The sequence below is a fragment of the Dendrobates tinctorius genome, unplaced genomic scaffold, assembly GCF_039654945.1.
Source record: "Dendrobates tinctorius isolate UK_male_01 unplaced genomic scaffold, ASM3965494v1 ptg000011l, whole genome shotgun sequence".
NCBI lineage: Eukaryota > Metazoa > Chordata > Amphibia > Anura > Dendrobatidae > Dendrobates > Dendrobates tinctorius.
The window spans coordinates 44,955,141-44,978,289 of record NW_027361679.1 but is presented as its reverse complement, the minus strand read 5'-3'; positions in this window follow the sequence as shown (position 1 = coordinate 44,978,289).

Here is a 23,149-nt window from a genome sequence, read left to right as displayed (position 1 = left end):
ACATGTATTGATGGTGAGACAAGATGAAAACACAAACACAGATAGAAAAATAGGCTGAGCAAACGATGGGGCCCACACTAACTAGAAAGGACAGGAAAGGAAAGATGCTGTCTGCAATCACGCACAAAACCCTGCCAAAAAATGTCCAACACTTTCTGATAACAAAAACCCTGAAGTTGCTAGACTTCAATTCCCTATATCAGCACTCTGGTATATTATGAAGACAGAGCAAAAAGAGACCAATCTGACCAGGGACAAAAAGCAAACTGGCATAAACAGAGACATAAGAATGGAAATTCAGCACAGCCCCAGCAGGGGCTGGCTGACCGAAAAAACTGAGTAAACCAGACCAAATTTCATGTGAAAAATAGCAGAGCACACTTAGCTTGAGAAGGCAGGAACAGAACTGGAAACCAGAACCTCAGGGCTGGAGAAAATTACCAGCACAAAATTAGGGAGTCGGCTGTCTTAAATCCAGTCAGAGACTCCTGATGTCCACTCACAGTCCTCCTCCTCAGGTGGCAGGTCTCTGCAATTTAGATCAGCTTCATTACCTGCTGTCACCACCAGAGGGAGCCCGGATGTAGAACTCACGACTCCTCTGTCAACACAGCCATCTCCACCACCCTCACCAGAAGCCAGAGCTAAACCAGAAAATGAGTTCACAACAGAATCGTTTTGCACGTAATTTAACTCTAAAAGTGCATTTTGATACTGCAATGGTTCATGAACATGATGATTTTCCTGCTGCAAGCGGTTTGTGCAGTTCACATAATAGGGTTTTCATGACTTCTTTTTAAGAACAAATGTCTTTGAATAACCTTAGACAATTGGAGAGTGAAACTAGTGTGTCTGACTATGTTAATCTTAATGACACTTTTGACATGTGTTTTTCTGATTATTACCCTGTGAAATCGAGACCAGCTGCACTGTATTTTTTTCAGGAGGCTATAGAGAATGATTTAATAAATCTTAGTAAAAATCTGGAAAAAAGCAGTCACGGTTTTCATCTTAGCCTTTCTGAACAGAAATCCATTGCTGAGCTTCAAGACAACTCTGACCTCCTTGTTCTGCAAGCAGATAAAGGAGGCGCTGTTGTGACTATGAATGCTGGAAGAAACAAGAAACTTAACCTGCAGGATCTGGAGGACATGAGTACTTACATTGAATTGAGACAGGATCCTACATTAGACTTTAATAAAAAAATGAATGTCTTGTTATATGAAGGGTTATGAACGAGTTCCCTTTACAAACAAAATTGTGAAGTATCTGTATGTAGAGAATCCCATAATTCCAGTTTATCACTCACTTCCTAAGGTTCATAAGGAAATTTTTCCTCCACCAATGAGACCTATAGTCTCTGGTATAGGTTCCTTTAGTGAAAGGCTTGGAGAATGGGTGGATCATTTTTTGAAACCTCTAGTCCCATTGACACCCAGTTTTCTTGGGGATTCCAGGGATATTGTTGGAGTCTTGGAGAGAATACAGTGGCAGAAAAATTATGTTTGGTTGTTATCTGATGTTATGGGACTTTATCCCTCTATTCCACATCATATAGCCCTGAGATGCATTAGGTACTATTTACTTCGATACAGCTCATATGACATGAACATCCAAAATTTTATTATTTCTGCAATAGAGTTTCTCCTTGAACACAACTATTTTTCATTTAATAATAGATTTTTCTTACAAACACAGGATGTTAGTATGGGAGCACGTTTTTCTCCATCCCTTGCTAATATAGTCATGGCTACATGGGAGGAAAATTTCATTTTTTGTGATGACAACCCTTATAAAGATGGTATTGTTTGGCTAGGAAGATATATTGATGATTTGGTGTTTATTTGGGATAAAAATGTTCTAGGAGATACTTTTATTAGTGATTTTTTCAACTATCTAGATACCAATGATTCTAACCTTAAATTTACCAGCTCAGTACATAATTTTTCGGCCAATTTTTTGGACTTGACTCTAACAGGTGATTTGATCACACATCAGATAAATATTTCACCATACCGAAAAAATACGTATTTTAACAGTATTCTAACGGCTAATTCCAATCATCCCAAACATACTATTAAAAACATTCCTCTTGGTGAACTGATTCGGTTAAAAAGAAATAGCACACAAGAATCCATCTATAAAAAAGAAGCGGACTTAGCGTGCACCAGATTAAGTGAACGAGGTTATCCTAGTTATTATTTGGAAAGAGCAAAAAAACTGGTAGATAATATGGATAGAGCCCATTTGTTGTACTCTAAAAATAAAAAGACAAAATGCAATAATATTGGTAATGGTTCAAATAAAGTTACTTTTGCTACATCTTTTAGTCCCCAGTATCATAATATTGTTGCGATCATTAAGAAATATCTGCTCATTCTGTGTCAAGATAAAATCTTAAAACCACTGGTAGATAGTGAATCTATTTTGTTTGTTGCTAAACGTGCCCCCACTCTAAGTTCACTTTTATCTTCTAGCCTTTTTAAGGATCCCTTGTCTCTTAACTCACAGGACACCAACTGGTTAAAAACCAAAGGTTTCTATGGGTGTGGAGCTAATGTGTGCAAATGTTGCAAGCATGCCAAAAAATATAAAACATTCATGTCTATCCACAATAATAAGACTTTTGATATTCTTTCATATATTAATTGTAATACCGCCAATGTTATCTATTTAATTAATTGTGAAATTTGCAATAAACAGTATGTAGGTTGCACTATGAATACTTAAAAAAAAAGGATCAGAAAACATCTTTCTGATGCAGTTAATTTGCCACCAGCAGGAGCCTCTGTAGTTTCCCGACATTTTTCACAAACACATGGGGGTGATGTCAAGGGTTTTTCTTTTATAGGCATTGAACAGGTTAAAAAAACAGAAAGGGGGGGGAATTATCACAAAAAAATTCTTGCAAGAGAAAGCAAATGGATGTTTCTTTTAGATACAAGGTTACCGCATGGATTCAATAATAGAATGGATCTAGCAATACATTATAAAGAATTTCTTATATCCTGTTTTTCTAAGTAGTGCTATTATATCTCAGCCATTATGTTTTCATTATATAACACCGTTGTATTAATGTAATAATGTGTGGTTTTAATTATTTCGTTATCCTGGTCAGATAACTTTGTTAGCGCAGGTACTGTTCACACTGATGCTTTTTTTTTTCTACTGGTTTCCGGAAGCTATAGAGTTAACATTGAAGGATGTTATCCACACCTGTTACTACTTCTTGATTATGAGGTTAAGAAATGCTTTTGTGTGGGAGTATTCCAGAAGCAGTTTGAGACCGTGAAGAAGGTGGCAGTTGTTACCGCCGAAACGCGTAGTCTGTTCAGCATTATGTCTGCATCTTGTTACTGAACTCTGGATTTTTTAAATTTTCTGCAATAAAAATTCTTGGATTTTATTATACTGCCTGAAGTTTCCACTTGCTGGACTTTTCTGCCTTGATTTCTACATTGTTGGACTTGTTCCCAGTCTTGGTCCGTGAAACACAGAGGAAACAGATATTTACCATACAGAGCTCGGAGGTTAGCTGGTCTATGTGTTGTTCTGCTATATATATATAAAAATAATAATAGAGAGATACATAGCAGAATAGGTGATAATTCATTTGTCGGGTTTAATAATCTTTATTTTATAATCTTTATTTTTATATAGCGCTAACATATTCCGCAGCGCTTTACAATTTGCACACATTATCATCACTGTCCCCGATGGGGCTCACAATCTAAATTCCCTATCAGTATGTCTTTGGAATGTGGGTGGAAACTGGAGTACCTGGAGGAAACCCATGCAAACATGGGGAGAACGTACAAACTCTTTGCAGATGTTGTCCTTGGTGGGATTGGAACCCACTCCAGTGCTGCAATGCTGCAGTGCTATCCACTGAGCCACTGGGTTTAGTAAAATAACACTGACAGCTCACAAAACACTAGATATATACTCATAAAACACATTCATATGTCAGTGACACACATATACATATATTATATCAAATAAATAATATATATACGTTATATATGATATATATCTAAAATATATATTGAGCGAAACATATAATATACATATATATGTAATATATAAAGAATATATATAATATATAATATAATATATTATGTATATAATATATGTAATATATTTCGAAGATATATGTAAATATATACTGTATAAACACATAAAATAATATATATATTTTATGTGTTAAAACTTGTAGACTTAATTGCTGTCTACAAATATCTAAAGGGCTGTCACATTGTAGAAGGATCAACTTTATTCTCATTTGCACAAGGAAAGACTAGAAGCAATGGGATGAAACTGAATGGGAGGAGACACAGATTAGATATTAGAAAAAACTTTTTGACAGTTAGAGTGATCAATGAGTGGAACAGGCTGCCACGAGAAGTGGTGAGTTCTCCTTCAATGGAAGTCTTCAAACAGAGGCTGGACAGACATCTGACTGGGATGATTTAGCGAATCCTGCTTTGAGCAGGGGGTTGGACCAGATGGCCCAGGAGGTCCCTTCCAACTCTACGATTCTATGATTCTATGATTCTATGATTCTATATTTTATATGTAATATATTATATATATATCCATAATATATATAAAATATATATATAGAATATACATAGGATATATATATATATACATACACATAAAATAATATATATATATTATATTGAAGACAAGGATATATATATGATATATATGTATAATATATATTTAATATATAAATATATTATATATACATACTGTATCATATATAACAAATATAATCAAAATATAATATAATTATATATATAAAATACTAATAATATATATAAGATATATATACATATACGATATATATATATCCAAATATATAAAATATATATATGTTAGTGACAAATACAATTACCGTAGTATAATGTTGATGTCTAATAGGGGGACCCCACACCATTTTGTTCCTTGAAATAATCATTTATTAAATAAATAAATGTCCATAATGTAGAACCAACACAAGAATGATTGTATTTGTCAGTAACATGTCTATATATATATATATATATATATATATATATATTATTTTTATTATATTTATAGTATATGCATGATATGTATATGTATAATATATTAAAATATTAAATATATAATCTATATTATATATACAGTATACTGTATATATTAGATATATATATATATTGTTTGAAACTATATATCATATATATTATATGTTACATATATATAATATATATATATATTAAGTGTATATATATATTATATTATATATATGTGTGTGTGTTTTGAAGATTCTTTCGTTTTAAAGCGATGTGTACAGTTTGTTTTTTACAATGCTATTTTAACATGAGTTTTTACATGGAGAGAACTGCTCTATGTAAAACCTCATGTTAAAATCGCTTTGAATGCCGATGTCATACGCATGTCATATGGAAAAATCACACTGAAACTGCATGACACTCGCATGACAATCAAATAGAATCGGTCTGTTGTTTCCATCCAGAAAATGGACTGTTTTTTTAATCACAAATGGGTATGAGCCCATAGACTTGTATTAGCGATGGATTGTGACTAGAGTTGAGCGATACCGTCCGATACTTCAAAGTATCGTATCGGATGGTATCGGCCGATCTTTAAAAAAAGTATCGGTATCGCCGATTCCGATACCGGAAGTCCCATTCAAGTCTATGGGACTTCCGGTATCGGAATAAGAAAAACCCTTTCCTGCCCTTGTACAGCCTCTCTGGGGTCTGTACGGGCCTTTCGGGGGGCTGTGCCGGCCTGCCAGGGGGTCTGTGCAGGCTCCGGTGGTCTGTGCCGGCCTGCCGGTGGTCTGTGCAGGCTCCGGGGGGCTGTGCCGGCCTGCCGGGGGGCTGTGCCGGCCTGCCGGGGGGCTGTGCCGGCCTGCCGGGGGGCTGTGCAGGCTCCGGGGGGCTGTGCCGGCCTGCCGGGGGGCTGTGCAGGCTCCGGGGGTCTGTGCAGGCATCGTCCGATGGGACTACAAGTCCCATCGGGCGATGCCTGCTACCATGACAGTGATTGACACATTAGCCAATGATGGGACAGTAGTAGTCCCATCATCCGGCTAATGTGTTAAATGTAAAAAAAAAAAAAAAAAAAAAAAAAATTACATGCTACATACATACAACATGCATACTACATACATGCTACATTCATACTACATACTACATACATGCTACATTCATTCTACATAAATACTACATGCAACATACATACTACATATATACTACATGCATGCTACATACATACTGCATGCTACATACATACCACATATATACTACATACATACTACATGCATGCTACATGCATGCTACATGCTACATACATAACACATATATACTACATGCATGCTACATACATACTACATGCTACATACTACATATATACTACATGCATGCTACATACTACATGCTACATACATACTACATATATACTACATGCATGCTACATACATACTGCATGCTACATGCATGCTACATACATACTACATACATACTACATGCTACATACATACTACATATATACTACATACATACTACATACATACTACATGCATGCTACATGCATGCTACATACATACCACATACATAACACATATATACTACATGCATGCTACATACATACTACATGCTACATTCATACTACATAAATACTACATGCTACATACATACCACATACATACTACATATATACTACATGCATGCTACATACATACTGCATGCTACATGCATGCTACATACATACTACATACATACTACATGCTACATACATACCACATATATACTACATACATACAATACATTCATACAATACATACATAGACATACAGTACATATAACATAGAGTAACATACTTACCAATACTTGTCACATTGTTCCCCGAAGCCATTGTCTTTTCCGGAATAAATATTAACATAACAAACCACAAAAATACTCACCCACGATCCGAAGCAGTCCACGAGTGTGTCCCACGACGATCTTGGGTAGAGAACTGCAGCATCAGATGATGCTGCCGTTCTCTACGGGCTGCAGGAATCCAATGACGGAAGGTAGGTATCCTTCCGCACTGTATTCCTCCGCCACTTAAAAAAAAAAAAGTCCCTAGTCTCACTTTATGCCATTGCTGTGTGGGAAATTCATATAGTATTTTATATATATAATTATATTATATTTTGATTATATTTGTTATATATGATACAGTATGTATATATAATATATTTATATATTAAATATATATTATACATATATATCATATATATATCCTTGTCTTCAATATAATATATATATATTATTTTATGTGTATGTATATATATATATATCCTATGTATATTCTATATATATATTTTATATATATTATGGATATATATATAATATATTACATATAAAATATAGAATCATAGAATCATAGAATCATAGAATCGTAGAGTTGGAAGGGACCTCCTGGGCCATCTGGTCCAACCCCCTGCTCAAAGCAGGATTCGCTAAATCATCCCAGTCAGATGTCTGTCCAGCCTCTGTTTGAAGACTTCCATTGAAGGAGAACTCACCACTTCTCGTGGCAGCCTGTTCCACTCATTGATCACTCTAACTGTCAAAAAGTTTTTTCTAATATCTAATCTGTGTCTCCTCCCATTCAGTTTCATCCCATTGCTTCTAGTCTTTCCTTGTGCAAATGAGAATAAAGTTGATCCTTCTACAATGTGACAGCCCTTTAGATATTTGTAGACAGCAATTAAGTCTACAAGTTTTAACACATAAAATATATATATTATTTTATGTGTTTATACAGTATATATTTACATATATCTTCGAAATATATTACATATATTATATACATAATATATTATATTATATATTATATATATTCTTTATATATTACATATATATGTATATTATATGTTTCGCTCAATATATATTTTAGATATATATCATATATAACGTATATATATTATTTATTTGATATAATATATGTATATGTGTGTCACTGACATATGAATGTGTTTTATGAGTATATATCTAGTGTTTTGTGAGCTGTCAGTGTTATTTTACTAAACCCAGTGGCTCAGTGGATAGCACTGCAGCATTGCAGCACTGGAGTGGGTTCCAATCCCACCAAGGACAACATCTGCAAAGAGTTTGTACGTTCTCCCCATGTTTGCATGGGTTTCCTCCAGGTACTCCAGTTTCCACCCACATTCCAAAGACATACTGATAGGGAATTTAGATTGTGAGCCCCATCGGGGACAGTGATGATAATGTGTGCAAATTGTAAAGCGCTGCGGAATATGTTAGCGCTATATAAAAATAAAGATTATAAAATAAAGATTATTAAACCCGACAAATGAATTATCACCTATTCTGCTATGTATCTCTCTATTATTATTTTTATATATATATAGCAGAACAACACATAGACCAGCTAACCTCCGAGCTCTGTATGGTAAATATCTGTTTCCTCTGTGTTTCACGGACCAAGACTGGGAACAAGTCCAACAATGTAGAAATCAAGGCAGAAAAGTCCAGCAAGTGGAAACTTCAGGCAGTATAATAAAATCCAAGAATTTTTATTGCAGAAAATTTTAAAAATCCAGAGTTCAGTAACAAGATGCAGACATAATGCTGAACAGACTACGCGTTTCGGCGGTAACAACTGCCGCCTTCTTCACGGTCTCAAACTGCTTCTGGAATACTCCCACACAAAAGCATTTCTTAACCTCATAATCAAGAAGTAGTAACAGGTGTGGATAACATCCTTCAATGTTAACTCTATAGCTTCCGGAAACCAGTAGAAAAAAAAAAGCATCAGTGTGAACAGTACCTGCGCTAACAAAGTTATCTGACCAGGATAACGAAATAATTAAAACCACACATTATTACATTAATACAACGGTGTTATATAATGAAAACATAATGGCTGAGATATAATAGCACTACTTAGAAAAACAGGATATAAGAAATTCTTAAAAAAAAAGTCCCTAGTCTCACTTTATGCCATTGCTGTGTGGGAAATTCCCACGCAGCAATGGCATAAAGTGAGACTAGGGACTTTTTTTTTTTTAAGTGGCGGAGGAATACAGTGCGGAAGGATACCTACCTTCCGTCATTGGATTCCTGCAGCCCGTAGAGAACGGCAGCATCATCTGATGCTGCAGTTCTCTACCCAAGATCGTCGTGGGACACACTCGTGGACTGCTTCGGATCGTGGGTGAGTATTTTTGTGGTTTGTTATGTTAATATTTATTCCGGAAAAGACAATGGCTTCGGGGAACAATGTGACAAGTATTGGTAAGTATGTTACTCTATGTTATATGTACTGTATGTCTATGTATGTATTGTATGAATGTATTGTATGTATGTAGTATATATGTGGTATGTATGTAGCATGTAGTATGTATGTAGTATGTATGTAGCATGCATGTAGCATGTAGTATGTATGTAGCATGCATGTAGTATATATGTAGTATGTATGTAGCATGCATGTAGTATATATGTAGCATGTATGTAGTATGTATGTGGTATGTATGTAGCATGTAGTATGTATGTAGCATGCATGTAGTATATATGTAGTATGTATGTAGCATGTAGTATGTAGTATGTATGTAGTATGTATGTGGTATGTATGTAGCATGTAGTATGTATGTAGCATGCATGTAGCATGCATGTAGCATGCATGTAGTATGTATGTAGCATGCATGTAGTATGTATGTAGCATGCATGTAGTATGTATGTAGTATGTATGTAGTATGTATGTAGCATGCAGTATGTATGTAGCATGTATGTAGTATGTATGTAGTATATATGTAGTATGTATGTAGCATGTAGTATGTATGTAGCATGCATGTAGTATATATGTAGTATGTATGTAGCATGCATGTAGTATGTATGTAGTATGTATGTAGTATGTATGTAGCATGCAGTATGTATGTAGCATGTATGTAGTATGTATGTAGTATATATGTAGTATGTATGTAGCATGCATGTAGTATGTATGTAGCATGTAGTATGTATGTAGCATGCATGTAGTATGTATGTAGCATGTATGTAGTATGTATGTAGCATGTATGTAGTATGTATGTAGCATGTAGTATGTATGTAGCATGCATGTAGTATGTATGTAGTATTTTTTTTTTTTTTTAACATTTAACACATTAGCCGGATGATGGGACTACTACTGTCCCATCATTGGCTAATGTGTCAATCACTGTCATGGTAGCAGGCATCGCCCGATGGGACTTGTAGTCCCATCGGACGATGCTTGCACAGACCCCCGGACATCAGCACAGCCCCCCGGCAGGCCGGCACAGCCCCCCGGCAGGCCGGTACAGACCCCCACAGGGTGCACAGACCACCGGCAGGCCGGCACAGCCCCCCGGCAGGCCGGTACAGACCCCGGGCAGTCCACACAGCCCCCCGGCAGGCCGGCACAGCCCCCCGGCAGGCCGGCAGAGACCCCCGGAAGGCCCGAAATGACGGCGCATCATGATGCGCACACACCGCGCATCATGATGACGTCAGGCCGTCAATCAACTGAACTTCCGATTCCGATGCCGAATTCCGATATTGAAAAAATATCGGAAGTCGGTATCGGAATTCCGATACAGCAAGTATCGGCCGATACCCGATACTTGCGGTATCGGAATGCTCAACACTAATTGTGACGGATTGCTGTCCGTTTCATCCGTCATTTGATGGATCCATCATAAATTCTTTGTCCATCGGCCGGAGACAAAGGACAAAGTAACGTTTTTTGTGTATGTCGAAAAGTTGGACAGCGACGGATCCAGCGCCGTTCGTGCTTTGGCTATAATGGAAGCCTATGGGCGCAGAATCCGTCGCTGTCCGTCAAAAGACGAAATCCATAAAAAAAACGGATCAGGTGCATCAGTTTTTTACAATCTGCACAGGATCCGTTTTTTCAACACTTTGACAGATTGTGACTGATTCTAAAAGACTGAAGTGTGAAAGAGGCCTTATTGGTCCTAACTACCATACTGGAATATTCCAGTAAATATTTTTCATGATTTATTTTATCTAAAAGATTTAAATTAATCTAAGAATGTTTGGATGAATGCAATATAGAACTCCTCTACTAGCTATATAGCAGAATCTCATTTTATTTTACTGAAGCTAACTGTTCCATGTTAAAGTATAAATACTAATCTTGCTGATAAATTTAAAAAATAAGTAATTATAGTATAAAATTATGCATACATTTTATAAATAAAAAAGATATACATTATAAAATTATACACATTTCAACATTGAAATTGCAACACCAGTAAGGCAAAGTTTTTGTGATTATAGAATTACAGTAAAAATGATACTTCGAATAAATAAAACTTAAATTGACTGTCCACAAACTATCATCTCTTTTTAATGGATGTACAACACACTTAAATCAAAATAAAAAAAAATATTAAATATTAAAAAATTTCATAAATACTATTTAACCTATTGTCATTTGATTTCACTATCAACACATGATAATAAGATAATTTGATTTTATGATAACGTTCTCCCAACTTGCTATCTGTCTCCAAATTTTTTAATCAATGAATGTAAATGATTATAATTATCTCTATACACTTTAAGAACATCAATATTTCAATATACACATTATTCTGGAAAGGACAATATTCTGCAAGTGGGAAACCTGATTTCCTGGAAAGTATTGGATGTCATTGAGATTACTACATTTTACATTATACTTCTTGTACGCTGTTAAGTCAAAAATTATTTGACTATATAACTCAACAAAGTTAAGAATGTTTTACTCTTTGATGCTTAATGTGCAAAATAGTCTGGTCAACATGTTAGGTTATTGTCTATCTGAATGCATCTAAAGGAATTATATATTGCATACTGATTCTTCTGTTGCAGAAAAATTGATACAGCTGACATGTGCCTGGAACAACCGCAGGTGGAATTGCAATCCACCTGAGGCTATTAACCTGTTAAATGCCACTGTCAAACACTGACAGCGGCATTTAACAAGCGCTTCCAGCAATTGCACAGGAAATCCGCCATCACGTGATCCCGGGTCACCGGTGGGTTAGCAAGACAATCAGAGTCTCCTGAAAACCTCTATGGTTGTCACTGCCAGCTTGCTGTGAGCACCGCCCAGTAGTCGGTGCTCATAGCAAGTGAGTAATTTGACTGATCATCGCCTCTATGTAGCAGAGTCGTTCGGCAGCTTGTAGTCGCCCTTGGAGACATTTGAAGCCTGCCAAAAGTTAAAAAAATTTTTAAAAAATATAAAAAATAAAAAATCTAAAAGTTCAAATCACCCCCCTTAGCCAAAATAAAACAATATCAAAATCAAACATACTTGTATATTTGGCATCACCGAGTTCAGAATCGCCAGATCAATCAATAAAAAAAGGATTACCCTGATGACTAAACGGCATAGCGAGAAAAAAAAGTCAAAGTGCCAGAATTTAATTTTTTTTGGTCGCTGCGACATTGCATTAAAATACAATAATGGGTGATCAATAGATCGTATCTGCCTCAAAATGGTATCATTAAAAACATCAGCTTGGCACGCAAAAAATAAGCCCTCACCCAACCCGAGATCACAAAAAATGGAGACGCTACGGGTATTGGAATTTTTTTTTTAACAAAGTTTGGAATTTTTTTCACCACTTAGATAAAAAAAAATCTAGGCATGTTTGGTGTCTATGAACTCGTATTGACCTGGAAAATCATAATGACAGGTCAGTTTTAGCATTTAGTGAACCTAGCAAAAAGCCAAACAAAAAACAAGTGTGGGATTACCCTTTTTTGCTATTTCACCGTACTTGGAATTTTTTTTGCTGTTTTCTAGTACATGACATGGTAAAACAAATGGCGTTGTTCAAAAGTACAACTCGTCCCGCAAAAAACAAGCTCTCACATGGCCATATTGTTAGAAAAATTAAAAAATGTTATGGCTCTGGGAAGAAGGGGAGCGAAAATGAAAATACCTTAAGGTTAAATATATAGTTGAACAGTCAGTATTGCCTAATTGATTTTTATCTTGTAACATGCAACTAAATTCTAGTGTATAGGTCCTATCACAGTCCTAGCATGTTTTGGAGCTTGCTATCCTAGGACATGGCTGCAGTACAAATTGTTATTTACCTGAGGTCTAGAATATTATATCATGTTTGTGTTTGTTCTTTTGTCTGTCCCTTTGCTTTATTTTTGCCTGTTATTTGCTTGTGGGCAGGTTCACACGTCAGTGTCTCCGGTACGTGTAGTGACAGTTTTCTCACGTACCGGAGACACTGACACACGTAGACACATTCGAATGAATGTGTCTATGCAGATGTCAGCGTGTTTTCACGGACCGTGTGTCTGTGTGCAAAACACGCTGACATGTCCGTTTTTGTGCAACAGCACGGATCACACGGACCCATACAAGTCAATGGGTCCGTGTAAACACATACCGCACACGGATGCTGTCCATGTGCTGTCCGTGTGCGTTTTTAAAAGTCAACGGGTTAACATTGAAAATAATTTTTCAAAAACACAAACACACGGACAGCATACGGACAGCACACGGATGGTACACACGGACATACGAATAGCACACGGATGTCACACGGATGGCATACATATGCACATGGACACGGATAGCTCTGGTACCGGTTTTTCCGGTACCGGAATTATCTGGACGTGTGAAACTGCCCTGTTATGTATCTTGCTTAAATATGTTCTAATACTGAGAATAAATATCTATATTATTTTATTATCTTGTATCTATAGGTACATCACAGTAATCTATGTAAATTTCTCTTGTAGTGATGTTTGACAAATACCCCAGAGTGGTTCGAAATGTTACGATGTATCGCTTTACACATAATCGCTTTTTTTGTTATCCAACAGTGTGGTGAATAATTCTTTCATGTTAATAAAATCAATCACTATTTGCAATCATCTGAGAGTGCGGATGTTTATCATGTACTTATTTTCATGAAGACCACCAACAGTGAGAGCGCCACCCACAGCTAAACTGTGCCAACCCAAAATTTAATTAAATGCAAATGAGGCAGCCGAGGGGTCTTGGCTGAGCCCTCTCAGTTGGAGACCCTACCCACAGTCAAGGCCACAAGTCCCGCTCTGAAGCACTGAGGAAACCGAAATTTATCACAATGATTTAATGAAAAGGAAGCAGATTTTTACACTAAAGGTATGTATTAAATCAGTCTGACAGCGCCGTTCTGCCCATACTTTTATTTTTTACCAAAACAGAAAAATCGCATTTGTTTTTTACATTTGATAAAGATGCCAGTATGAAATGCATAGTGGACAATAAAGAACCTTCTAATGAATATTGCAGCAAGAAACATCTATTCAGAAGTGTAGCCAATTTTTAAGTGTTTTTTTCTGTTTTGATCATTTCCCTCTGGTGGATCTTTCCCCCAGCCATGGGGCAGCGGCAGCTAGCATAGGGCTTTACCCTACTGTGCGCTTCACCCTTCGCTGTCACTGTTTATTTATACTTTTAGTTTAACATGAATGATGCAGACAGATCACAGGTTCTCTTTAAGTCTATATTGATCAGTAATATGCAAAAAAAAGAGAAACAAGGAGTGCACATGTGAAGGACCAGTTATGAATAGGAATTAGGCAAACAAGGGACAGCCAAGGGGCCACTATCCTTCTGGGGTTATACACCCCCGCATAACCCCAGTGAAGAGATAGACGTGAGAAAAATGATTCCTCATGTGCAGCGACTGTTCCTGTTGTGGACCAAGAGGTACACCACGTGACCACTGACAGATGTTGCTGGATCCACACAGGAAGAATGTGACCACAGGTGCTAGAGTCACGTGACTGCATGTCCTTTAGATGACAAGGAAAGACTTGCTATGTCTGGAGCTGCTCCTGCCATATGCCCAGGGCTGCCATCAGGGCATTACTGCCCTGACTGGTGTATGGGGCCCGGTGGGCAGAGGGGGCCCACATCGGGCCCCATCTCATTTGCTCACCGGGCCCCTACCGGCGAGCTAAACCGGGCCCTTAGCGGCGCTGCGCCTGTGGCAGTTCAACGCTATTGACGTGCGGGCCCACACCCGCATGTAAATAGTTAACAGCCATCAGCCAATTGGAGGCTGGCAGCTGACATCAGCCGCACTGAGCACCTCGCTGGCATCTGATGTCACTGTCAGTCGCCGGCAAGTGTGCGCTTCAGCTGCATGGAGGGACGGAGCCTAGCCGCTGGAGCGCGGCCAGGTAAGAAGAACCTGTTTTTTTATTTTTTTTATTTTTGAGAATGGCAATCTGGGGGGCCCGGGGCAGACTGTGAGATGGGGGCAGAATGCTGGACACTGGGGCAGAATGTTGGACACTGGGGCAGAATGCAGACATGGGGGCAGAATGATGGACACTGGGGCAGAATGCAGACATGGGGCAGAATTCTGGACACTGGGGCAGAATGCAAACATGGGGCAGAATGCAGACATGGGGGTAGAATGCTGACCATGGGGCAGAATGCTGGACACTGGGGCAGAATACTGGACACTGGGGCAGATTGCAGGACACTGGGACAGAATGCTGGACACTGGAGCAGATTGCTGGACACTGGGGCAGAATGCAGACATGGGCCAGAATGCTGGACACTGGGGCCGAATGCAGACATAGGGAAGAATTCTGGACACTGCGGCAGAATGCTGGACACTGGGGCAGAATGCACAAAAGGGGGTAGAATGCTGGCCATGGGGCAGAATGCAAACACGGGGCAGAATGCTGGCCATGGGGGCAGGATGCTGGAAATGGGAGCATAATGCTGGACTTGGGAGCAGAATGCAGACACTGGGGCAGATTGCAGTCAAAGGGGCAGAATGCTGGACACTGGAGCAGAATGTAGACATGGGGGCAGAATGCTGGACACTGGGGCAGATTGCAGAAACGGGGGCAGAATGCTGGACACTGGGGCAGGTTGCAGACACGGGGGCAGAATGCTGGACACTGGGGCAGGATGCAGACATGGGAGCAGACATGGGTGCAGAATGCAGACATGGGACAGAATGCTGGACACAGGGGCAGAATGCAGGACATGGGGGCAGAATGTGACAGTAAGACACAGGAGGGGGCAGAATGTGAGACATGGAGCAGAATGTGAGACATGGGGCAGAATGTGAGACATGGGGCAAAATGTGAGACATGAGGCAGAATGTGAGACATGGGGCAGAATGGAGATATGGGGCATGATTGGAGACACGGGGCAGGATGAAAGACACTGGGGGCATGATTGGAGACACTGGGGGCATGATTGGAGACACTGGGGGCATTATTGGAGACACTGGGGGCAGGATTGGAGACAGATGGGTCAGGGTTGGAGACAGATCGCGCAGGATCATGGGGCAGAATGGATACGATGGAGACAGATGGGGCAGGATGGGGAGATCATATGGGGTGGGATGGGAGAACATATGGCTGGAGCCTGGAATAAGACACACGGGGGTCAGGATGAGGATATTATTACCAGGGGGGCTAATTAAGGGATATTATTACTGCAGTGATGCATTTACTTCTTTGAGTAAACTGTTGTAACACTAGAACTACCGGAGGGGTCATTTTGACCCTTTTGCTATTTCTTTTTCCTATAATTTCTAAAATTTTAACAAACGAGTTCTGACTTTTTGTGACTTTTATTTATTCATGGTAGTGTATATTTTAGGACACAAAAATGAATTGTAACTTTTTCAGGGGCCTGGATTTTACAATTCACACCTATAAGTACTGAAGGGGTCAATTTGACTCCATACATAAAAGTAGTAGTAGGCAAGTCACCTAATATTACAGAGTACAGAAAATCACAGTGCTTCTCCCTAGTTGTAGAGTGTAATTGTATCTTTGCATATCAGGGATGAGTCACCATTTTGTTTTGTCTAAACTTGTCTGATCATGTTTGATCCATGTCTCTTGTAGCGATTTCTGTCTGCACTTCAGTAGCAAACATTACAGTTGAAGCTACAACTCTGCATGTTTGTACAGTGTCGTTTTATTACTTCTGCGATCTTACAAGTCCTTTTTGCGACATATATTTGAAGCATGAGTAAGCAGAGGGGACTGACAAGTGATGAAATTTGGAAATGTCTTCAGAATTTATCTGAAAATGAGTCAGAAGTGGCCCATCATCCGCAATGTCTGGACCACAAACAAAAGGACAAGAAATCTGCAAGCGTCGAAAATGTGGAGTTGGAAGATGCAACGAAAACAAAACAACTAAAACTTGCGCAAGCTGTAACAAACCAGTTTGTGGAAAATGCACTGGGAAAGTGGAAGAAAGTACTGTTTGTGTTAACTGTTGGACACTGCATGCTATGACCATGTAAAAGGAAAATGCATGCTGTACTTGATCTTAACACTGTTCCTACTAAGTTAAAATAAATGTTCTTTAATTTGTTGGCAACAAAAAAGTTATTTTTACTCCAGAGTCAGTACTTTTGAATGGGGGTCAAAATGACCCCTAATGGTAGTTATAGGTATTATGAAACATGCGGTAGTTCTAGTGTTAAATGGGGGAAGGTCCTGTTACTGTGCAGAGCAACACTATGTCGCCTTTTTTTCTTCATGTGGTGTAATGTAGAAGTTGGGAAAAAATAAGTAATGTGTTCTGCAAGCGGAGCTCTAGATAACTGTGTTATTTCCTGCAGAGACGAGTCCTGGCTGGAAGACGTGATGGTGATCTGTGCTGGATGAAAGATGAAAAGCAAAGATGAAGGACTTCACCTAGAGACGTCACTGGTGAGTTAGTGTGTTACCTATACACTGACACTATACACTGTATACTATATACAGAGATCCTATGTATAATGTCACCAGTGATCACTGTATTACCTGTACATTATATACAGAGCTCCTGTGTATAATGTCACTGGTAATCACTGTATTACCTGTACACAGACACTGCATACTAAGTACAGATCTCCTGTGTATAATGGCACTTATGGTGATAGTATTATGTTTTTTTATTAATGATCAGTATTGTAGTATTCAGTCACCATGTGGTGGTAATATGTGGTCTGGACATGGTGCGGTGGTATTTGTTCCTTGTATGTGATATTATTCAGTCACTGTGGTGGTAATATGTGGTCTGGACATGGTGTAGCGGTATTTGTTCCTTGTATGTGATATTATTGGTCATTTTAAAAATTGAAAAATAAATAAAAATATACCTAAATTGTATTGCATATTTTAACAAATATTTAGTAGGTTACAGTAGAGTAGAGCTCGGCCAAAAGTGTCTACCCTGTTATGGTGACAGCTTAAGAAAATCTTTTGGCAAAAACAAAAGCTGCCGGCTATATGTGTGATCTGGTGATGGGAACTGTTAATGTGTGATTGGTGAGAAGTGGAGTTTTTCCAAGAGAGAGCGGTGGGACTGTGGACAGTTCGAGGGGTGGAGGCGGGGCTGGCGTGGAGCCTGGGCAGAGTCTCAAGCGGGCCCCGAAAATTTTGCCAGTATGGGGCTCCAAAATACCTAGTGGCAGCCCTGCATGTGCCCTCATCAGAGGGATATGAAGTAGGAGGAAAAGGTAACGCAGTCTTAAGAAGCGCTGAGGCAAAATGGGACAACACAATGCGTTTCAATAGCGGGACGCTATCTTCGTCAGGTAAAGAGAAAAGGATAAAAACTTGCAATCCCAATGTATTATTAACACTTCATTAATCACTGGTGAAGCCACATCTAGAATATGATATCCAGTTTTGGGCTGCACATTTTAAAAAGGATATTCTGAAGTTAGAATCAGTTCAAAGATGGGCAACTAGGTTATTTCAAGGGATGGAAGGCCTCTCATATGATGAGAGGTTGGAAAAGTTAGGCTTCTTTAACTTAGAAAAAAGATGCCTCATGGCCAGGAGATCTTATTTACATGTATAAATATATGTGTGGCCAGTACAAAACACTGGCACATGGCTTATTCCTTCTAAAGACCATAATGAGGACTAGGGGGCAATCATTATGGGTGGGAGAAAGGCGTATCCGGCAGCTAAACAGGAAAGGATTCTTTACAGTTAGAGCATTCAGATTGTGGAATGCCCTACCACAAAATGTGGTAATGGCAGACACTATGACAGCTTTTAAAAAAGGGCTGGATGATTTCCTTGATACACATAACAATGATGCCTATTGTTAAATTAGTGACAAATGTACAATTGGTGGAGAAAGGTTGAATTTGATGGCCATAGGTCTTTTTCAAACCTATGTTATTATGTAAGTGACACCATTTTGTTAACTAGACCCCTCAGGGAACTTCTCTAGATGTGTATTGAGCACCTTGAAGCCCCAGATGCTTCACAGAGGTTTATAACGTTGAGCCGTGAAAATAAAAAGATCAAATTTTTTCCACAAAAATGTTTTTTATCTCCAAATTTTGCATTTTCATAAGGGTAACAGGAGAAATTGCACCATACAATTTGTTGTGCAATTTCTCCTGAGTATGCCTATATCCAACATGTGGGGGAAAACTACTGTTTGGGTGCATGGTAGGACTTCAAAGGAGAGTCATTTGACATTTTGAATGCAAAATTTGCTGGACTAATTAGTGAACAACATGTCGCATTTGGAGAGCCCCTGATTTGCCTAAACAGTGCAAACTCCCCACAAGTGACTATATTGTAAACTAGACATCTCAGGGAACTTAGCTAAATGTGTATTGAGCACCTTGAACCCCAAGGTGCTTCACAGAAGTCTATAACATTGAGCAATGATAATAAAAAATCACATTTTTCCATGAAAATGTTTTTTAGCCTCATATTTTGCATTTTTATAAGGTTAACAAGAGAAATTGCACCATAAAATGTCTTGTGCAATTTCTCTTGAGTGCGCTGGCAATCAACATGTGGAGGAAAACTACTGTTTGAGTGCAAAACAGGGCTTGGAAGGGAAAGAGCATCATTTGACTTTTTGAATGCAAAATTTGAAACAATAATTAGCAGATGCAACACCATGTCATGTTTGGAGAGCCCTTGATATGCCTAAACAGTGGAAACCCTCCACAAATGACACATTTCAGAAATTAGACCCCTCATTAAATGTATCCATATGTATATTGAGCAACCTTGAACCCCAGGGTGCTTCACAGTAGTTTATAATGTTGAGCCATGAAAAATATTAAAAAAACTATTTTCCCACAAAGAAGTTTTTTAGCCCCAAATTTTGTATTTTCACAAGGGTAACAGGAGAAAATTAACCCCAAAATTTGTGCAGTTTCTCCTGAGTTCACAGATACCCCATATTTACAGTGCTGAGCAAATTAATTGGGACAAAGCATTTTTTTTAAGTAAAATCGTAAGTTGGTTACCAGTCAGTGATTCAAACCAGTCTTAACTGCTTTGAACAGGTGTGAGTGCCTGTTCAAAGCAGTTAAAACTGGTTTGAATCACTGACTGGTAACCAACTTACAGCACAATTTTACTTAAAAAATGCTTTGTCCCAAATAATTTGCACAGCGCTGTAGTTGAAATCTACTTTTGAGGCACAATGCAAAGCTCAGAGGGAAGGAGTGCCATACTACAGTGCAGGTTTTGCTGCACGACTTGAGGATGCCATGTCACATTGGCAGAGTCCCTGAGGTGCCAGAACAGCAGAACTCCTGCGTAAGTGACCCCATTTGCAAACTACAGCTCTAAGTTAATTCATCTACAGGTACAGTAATCATATTGACACCACAGGTGTGTCACAGAATTATATACCATTGGGCAATGAAGAAAAAGTAATTTACATTTTTACCACCAAGATTGTGTGTTAGCTTGCAATTTTACATATACATACTAGGAAATAGGTATAATGGCACCAAAATTTGTCCCACAATTTCCGTTGAATGTAGAAGGTACCCTACGTATGGCTGTACAGTACTGCTTAGCCACACGACAAAACTTGGGAGGAGCAGAGCGCTATTTGCCTCCTGAAGCACAGATTTTCCTAGCATAGTTTGCGGACTCCAGATGCACAGCCCCTAAGTGCTAGAAAAGCACAATCCCCCCTCAAGTAACCACATTTTGGAAATTATACTCCTTTTGTAATTTATCTACAAATACAGTGACAATATTGACTCCATAGGGTGTTTACCAGAAAGAAGCAGTAGTGAATGTTGCTGAGTGAAAATTTCAAACTGCCATTGTAGCAGCTCATACTTCTAGAAACAAGCACCCACAAATTAAGCAGGCTCTCATCACTAGAGGAATGCCAAACATGTGGACACTAAATGTGGTTTAGACACACTGTGGCTCATAAGGGGGGGCACAGAGTTTTATGAATTTCTTTTGAGGGGAGAGGAGCCATAAAGCTTTTCCAGAGTCCCCTGAGTGGGGACTTGCTTTTTTTTGTGAATTGAAATGAAGTTTTAATTTGGAACATTTTACATAACATTTAGGATCACATTTTTTCCCACACTCTACACTGAGTACGTACTTTGGGTTTCAATTTAAATCTCCAAGTGATGTGATAGATGAAATTCTGGAGGGATCCATACACTAAAATGAGGCAGCAGAGTTAGGGTACCGTTACACTACGCGAAGCACCAGCGATCCCGACAACAATACGACCTGGTAAGGATCACTGGTACATCGCTAAATGGTCGCTAGTAAGCTGTCAAACAGACAGATCAACTCATTGACGCCACAATGATCCGGGGATCCGTATAACGACCTCGGCGGTTATAACAAATTATAATGATTATATTGCACATAAAAATCGTGCATCTAATCCTATCCTGTGTGATACTGACTGCTGAGCTGTGTATCTAATCCTATCCTGTGTGATACTGACTGCTGAGCCGTGTATCTAATCCTATTCTGTGTGATACTGTATGCTGAGCTGCGTATCTAATCCTATCCTGTGTGATACTGACTGCTGAGCTGTGCATCTAATCCTATCCTGTGTGATACTGACTGCTGAGCCGTGTATCTAATCCTATTCTGTGTGATACTGTCTGCTAAGCCGTGTATCTAATACTATTCTGTGTGATACTGTATGCTGAGCTGTGTATCTAATCCTATCCTGTGTGATACTGTCTGCTGAGCTGTGCATCTAATCTTATCCTGTGTGATACTAACTGCTGAGCCGTGAATCTAATCCTATCCTGTGTGATACTGGGCTCCCCCTGCAGTCTGTGTCAGAGGGTGGTCTGTGTTGGCACGGTAATAAATTGTGTTATTTCCAGCTTTACAGAAGGACGATAACACCATAGAAATGATAAGAATAATAGGCCTCAGTTACCACAACTGTCTACAAAGAAAACTGTTGCTGATAGCAACCTGTTCTGAATTTGCTTTCTGGCCTACTTCTGGTTACAAGTGGAGGTAATGGAGCTGATCTGATTAACAGAGGCTTGCCACCTGATAATGAGGAGGACGATTTGAGATCTGGGGTTTCTGACTGGATATAAGACAGCCAACTCCCTCTATCCCTGCTGGTGATTTTTCCTGCCTCCTGAGGTCTTAGTTTCCAGCTCAGTCCCTGAATGCTTAGCTAAGTGTTCTTTTGCTATTGTTCACATTTGATCTGGTTTTGTCTATTTCAGTTTTGTGTTGTCTGCCAGCTCTGGCTGGGGCTGTGCTGAATCTCTATCCATATGTTACTGCTTGTGCCAGTTTATTTTTGTCCCTTATTAGATTGCCCTTTTTTTCTCTGCTTTCAGAGTATACCAGAGTGCTGATATAGTGGGCGAAGTCGTGGGACTTCAGTATTTTTCTATCAGACGTGTTGGACATTTTTTACAGGGTTTTTTGCGTGCTTGCAGATAGTGTCTTTCCTTTCCTGTCCTGTCTAGTTAGTGTGGGCCCCATCATTTGCTCAGTCTATTTTCCTATCTGTGTTTGTGTTTTCATCTTGTGTCACCGACAATATAAGTTTGGGGGCTATCTATTCCTTTGGGGTCTGCTCTGGGGCAGTTTAGATTTCCCCTTTCTTGCTTTAGGCTTAGTTAGCTCTACAGCTGTGTCACGGCATCTAGGATCATCGTAGGTACGCTCCACGGCTACTTCAAGTTGTGTGGATAGGATCAGGGGTCTGCAATCCGCTTAGTTACCAACCTCTCTGGTTTTCTGTGGCTTAGCTTGGTCTTGCTTTCCTCCTCGGTGACCCAATCATAACAGCAACCAATCACAACTCCTTTTTCATCTTTTAAACAGCTCTG